This window comes from Triturus cristatus, chromosome 11 (assembly GCF_964204655.1).
Source record: "Triturus cristatus chromosome 11, aTriCri1.1, whole genome shotgun sequence".
Lineage (NCBI taxonomy): Eukaryota > Metazoa > Chordata > Amphibia > Caudata > Salamandridae > Triturus > Triturus cristatus.
Window position 1 is genome coordinate 936,037,606 of NC_140594.1, and position 6,186 is coordinate 936,043,791.

The following is a 6,186-nucleotide window of genomic DNA, read 5'->3' on the forward strand; positions in this document are numbered from 1 at the left end:
AGGGTGGAGGTGGCAGGGACAGGTTACAGTCATCTGACAATGCTAGGCAGGTGGGAGGGGAGTGGCAGCTCAACAGAACACTCAGAGTAGATAGGAGTGGCAGGTCCATGTAACATGGTGGGCAAAAAGGATGGAGCAGGGGCATGCACAAAGACATCGGAGGGCAGGGGGAAGGAGAATAGGGGCAGCAAGCTAAGCACAGAGTTTAAGCAGGAGGTCAATGATGGGGCATAGAATTGGGCAATGGAGGGCAGGAGGAGTGGACTGGTACATCATACTAAATTGAGGGCAGTGGCAGCACATCAGACCATGCATGGCAGGAGGGAGGAGGCTAGTCCATGGATTCACACAACAGAGGATAGGGAGGAGGTGGATGGGGCAGCAAGCTAACTGTTCAGAGAAGGTGGGTATTAGGAACTTTATTGTTTTTAAAATGTGTGTCTGTGCGAACTACTTAAAATATGAACAAGTATGCAGCATAATCTCACTTTTATTCAGGAAGAAGAGGACGTTTGTGACTGTGACTCCGGGCTCACTTAACAGAAACACCCCCTGACCCTCCACCCCCATCGCAAAATGTAATGGCCGTGAAAAGGGTAGGTGAACACAGTGTTATATAGAACATAGTCCTGAGAGCACGATTGAAAATGAAAACTAGATATAGTGTATGGTATAAACTATGCACCAAAAAGTGTGATATAAGATGAACCGGGCGTGAAATATAATATGCAATACATTGTGCGCAATGACAGATTCATTGGAGAGCGCGAGATAGCACAGGCACTAGCGCGTGCTATGCGATATGCGCCTTGGAGTGTAATATGCACAGGGCAGTGTTGTGTAACCTAACTAGTCTCTAAAGTTGTAATATAAAATATGTGCTGGGGAGTGTAATGTTGCATATGCACTGTGACAAAGATATGGATCCCAGATTGCAATATGTATGGCATAGCACTGCGTTATAACATAGGCATCCAGGAAGGCACGTTGGATGGGGCAATATAACCCGTGCGAAGACAAGTGTGGCATGACATATTCACGGGGTGGTGTTACAGTGCACATGGGCTAGAGAGTGTCATAGCATATGCACTAGCTAGTAGAATACAACACAGAAGTGTGTGGCACTCCGCAGGAAATGGTGGGTGTAACACAGCATTGGGCTCTGCCAGGAGCGTGCTGTGACTCTCGTGATGTTCGTCCCCTTTCCAGAGAGTAAAATAAAAAGTATTACACATCCGGCAGTGGATGTGTGTTCTATTTACCGTGAGGGGGGTTTCTTGCATAGTTTTGGTCGAATTTTTGTCGAATCCCCTTTGAATGGCTTGGTGTGCATGTGTATTAAATGTGCCCGTCAATAGCTACCCATGTTTATATAAATAAACGACAAGGGTGTCTACCGGGATTAGGCACGGTAGGGCATCAAACATGTCAGAGCTTCACTAGTGGTGTAAATACATTCCACGTGGATTCATTGGATGCAGAGTCTCCTTTTAATGAATATCACGCAAATCGTCATGGTGATAGGTACGTACGGTTTGTCCAGCATGTCCTAGGTGTGTCTAAATATATAGTTTTTTAAAAATAATAAACAGTGGCCGGCCCTGGGGATTGGGGTCAAAAAAATATAATTAGGAGACAGGCCCTGGGGGATGGGGTCATCAGGGCCAATACATTAGAATAAGAAGGGGAACCACACAGCCCCCCTTCTTAAAAAATTAAAATAAATAAACGACTGGCCTCGTGCCGGAGGCCATGCCCCCTCCTTGCAGCACTCTGCAAACGCGCCCCCTGGCGAGTTGTAAGTTGGGGAATTAATTCCTCTTCAATACTGAGGGTCCCTGAGGGCCAACTAGCCCAACAGGCATCTCCAGTATGCACCAGGGAGCTGCGCTGCAGACAGGTGTTCTGAGGCCAAGCCCCTTTTTACACCTCTCTGCAACGCAGCTCTGTGGCGCTTACTGGAGGTACCTAGTGGTCTAGTTTGACCCTAGGGACCCTTAGGATTCAAGGGGACTTAATCTCTCAACTTAGAACAGCCACAGGGCGTGTTTACACAGTGGTGAAGGGAGGGGACGGGGCCTGAGGTGACGTGTGCAAACACGCACTATGGCACGTTTTAAATTGGGGATATAATTTTCCTTCAATACTGAGGGCCCCTGGGGGCTAACTAGCCCACCAAGTGCTTCCAGTAAGTGCCACTGAGCTGCATTGCAGAGAAGTGGTCCAGGCCGTGCCACTTTGTACACCTCTCTGCAACGCAGCTCTGTGGCACTTACTGGAGGTACCTAGTGGGCTAGTTGGACCCTAGGGACCCTCAGGATTCAAATGAACTTAATCTCCCAACTAAAAATGGACACAGGGCATGTTTACACAGTGGTGAAGGGAGGGGACGGGGCCTGAGTTAACGTGTGCAAAAACGCCCTGTGGCCATTTTATGAGTGATGTAATATGTGACGTCATCAGCAGTGCATTGCGGGCGCGCGAGTTATAGTTGGCTGAACTAACTATAACGGTGGGAATTTCAATGGTTTTGTACAAGTGAAAAGTCCAGCTAACTAGAACACCCCTGAAACCTATGGTTTTTTCAGTGAATATATATATATATATATATATATATATATATATATATATATATATATATATATATATATATTCTAAACACATCCTCCTAGTCTCTTTGAGGAGACTAGAGGTCAAAACACATAAGTTACACTTCAAATATTATAGTAAAATAGCACAAATACACATCAGGCCCTAGGGGCGAGCAAACCATATACTAAAATAGTGGTGTAAGAACCACGACTTAACTAGACACAAGGCCTCGAGCCTGTAGAATTGCTGGAACCCCAAGGAACCACCCAAGGTAGTGACACAGGGGACCCACGGGGGCCGTGTGCAGTGTGTGAACACAGCCACGAGCTCCCTTTAGCTTCTATGGGGAAAGTCGCGGTTAGATTTTTAAAGATTAGGGACACTTAGAAGTGAGTCCGGACCAAACCCTTTGGGACTCAGGAAGTTGTAGGGCCAATACCCATGGGAGCACTGGAGTACTCGTGTTACCTCACCCAGGGAAGCTGGGTGCATAGGTGTCGGGTCGCGTCATCTATTTCAATGTGAACTGGCGAAGAAGTACCGTTGCCGTGAAGACGTGAAGTGTCCGAAGAGATCCAAGCCTGGATCGAAGATGAGAAGAACCTGAAAGCAGAGGGGACAGTCTGGGTCACTAGCCAGTGACCAGGAAGATGATAGGCAGATGCCCACTGATGGGTGTTTTCAGGTGAAGGTGAAGCTTGCCGCTTCAGCCGCGAGGACCAGGAGGCGTCGACTGTGACCAAGAGCTGGATTCGAGCTGTCCCACGAAGGATGTAGAGTACTGCAGCATCAGTGCCTGGATTGGACACAAGCCTTGGCAGCAACCCATGCAGAAATGAGAAAGCTGCTTTGGTGCAGACCAGCAAGGTCTATAGGACTCCCCACTTGGTAGGGAGTCTTGGCACGTCTGGAGCAACCAGGGAAGCCCAAGGAAATTCAAAGTTACCCCCTCAGGGATCCACCAGTCAACGGACCAGGGATCGCAAAGGTACCTTGAGAAGAAACACAAAATGGCAGCCCACGGGTCACTCTGTGTGACTAGGCTGACAATCTTCAGTGGATTCTGTGCTCGAGATCGGGGCTACAAGTCAGCCCAAGCATGACTTCAGGAGACGTTGAGGTCAATTCTGTCACGCTCCGTCTTCCGGTGCTCCTCGGAGTTGTACTGATGCTGAATGGGGTCCACCTCTCGACCTCCGCAAGTCCGGAATATAGAATAACACAGACTAGTGAGGTGGTCGAGCGAGGGAAGGAAAGGGTAGGGACAGCAGGGAAGGAGATCTGAAACGAGAAAACACCTCAGGTTTATCAGAAGAGAGGACACAAGGGGGGATACTGGTACCGCCCAATATTCTAAGGAACTGTAACAGATAGGGTCACTCAAAGCTCTTCGACCCCCCTCTCTGGAACCCTCTTCTGCACAGAACGAAAAGAGAATAAACTAAACAGTGGGCACTGTTTCCTATCACAGTGGTGAGTCCGATTATGCCAAATACTACTAACAGAACTGGGCATGAAGTAGTGAAACAATGTCTCCCGTCAAGGAGTCTTACGGTTTCGTAGTACTGAGGTGCCGGTAGTATGGCCTTGCCGGTGTAGCGGTCGTGGAGAACACTGCCACGGTGACGTGATGCCTTCAACCAGCACCCCCAGTGGCTTTAGCGCTCCTCTGCACGAGGCTCCGCCAAGGAGTCTCTCCAACAGAGGAGCGGACAAGGAAGGTGCCGATAAACAGCACCACAAGAGGCTTTAGCGCTCCTCTGCACGAGGCTCTGCCAAGGAGTCTCTCCAACAGAGGAGCGGACAAGGAAGGTGCCGATAAACAGCACCACAAGAGGCTTTAGCGCTCCTCTGCACGAGGCTCTGCCAAGGAGTCTCACCAACAGAGGAGCGTACACGGAAGATGCCGGGATGGAACAAGGGCTGCTCTGCGTCTGCTACTCACGTCCTGCGTCGAGAAGCGCTGCAGCTGGTCATCGGGTCGGAACGAGTCAACGGTTCGCCAGGACTGGACGTCGAGAAGAAATAACCAGCGTCTGTTTGCTCTTCCGGCTCACAGATAAGGGATTCGGCGCACAGCATACGCGTCACGTTTAGACGCGTCACGCGCTGCGCCTCATGGGAATTGTAGTTTTCTCTGAATCGGGACAGTCAGTGATTACCGGGTGCTCGGCCTGACAAATGCACTTGTAAAAGTGCATGGTGTCCAGGAGTTCCATGCTACTCACGAGGGCTGTGGGTCTCAGCTTTGCTGGGAACTCTGGTTGCCCTGTGAGATGTCTGGAAATCCTCTTCCTAGGCTGCAAATACTTAGTAGTTCGGCGGGAGCTTCAATAATGCAGACCGGCAAATTGCTTTGTTGGTGCCTGCCAAGCAGGGGAGTCACTCCTTGACCCCAAGGGAGATTTCTTCAGTCCTCCAGTCTTGAGTAGAGCATTGAAGTTCCAGGATTCAGCTTCAGAGTTTCATCAGGGGATATCTAAAGTTCTGGTTACAGACGTTTCTTACTTGTACCTAAGTAAGGGTTTGGACTAGCTCTGGGTACCCACCTATGGGAGGGTTTGGAAAGAGGGGTGACTACACCCATGTCCTTTGTTCAGTTTCATGCCAGAGCAGGGGATGGAAGCCCCTGAACTGGTTTGAGCTGGTATATGCACAGGGACACCAAATGTGCCCCCAGTGCAGGACTTCAAAGCACTCTGAGAGTGCTCCCACCCAGCCCCAATACACATAAGCCTGTCTGGGAGGTGGTTACACCTCCCTGTGACAGGAAACCTATTGTCCAGGCCTCCCCTGCCAGTCACTAGCAGGAGGCCAGACATGTGTCTGTGGCTGCAGCATCCATTTTGTGATGACAGGGCTCTAAGTTTCTACCGGCTATACCAGTACTGTCTCTCCCTGTAGAAGGGTGGGATCATACTCCCACACCAGTTACTGGTGTGGGGGTATGATTCAAATGTGTTTGACACCCAACACGACATGTTTCTGTGCAGCCAGTCCAAACTTAGCATTTACCGTTTGGTTATAATGCACTTAAGCGTGTGTGGTCAGGCTGCACCACTGACAACCCCGGAGAAGAGATTCCAAAAGCTGCTGAGGGGCTCAGCTCCTGCCTGGGCACCCTCTCATATTTAACCAAGCACCCTGCTTTCAGAATTGATAAGGCCTGCCATAGGGGTGACTGATAGGTTTGTATGTGCAGTATATGGTGAGATATAGTGAACCTATACCTCAGTAAGGGAGGCATGCACCACCTTACCCAAGCTGCAGTAGCAGACCTGTGGTGTCATTTTGGGTGGCTTTCCATCGGTGGCATAAGACATGCTTCAGCCCCTGGTAGGCCTCTGGGGTACCTATGCCCTGGGTAAATAGTATACCATATACTAGGGACTCACAAGGGTACCTCAGGATCCCATCTGTGGTGTACCTAAAGTACACGGAATCCATTTTAAGGAAAAAGCAGATAGACTGGGGCCCAGTCCAACCAAGTCAAAAACCATCAAAACACCCAGGAAAAAAGTGAGGGCTACCATGCAGTCAGATTCCACATTCCTACAAATAGGAATACTGAAGAATGCATTTGTCAAATCAATG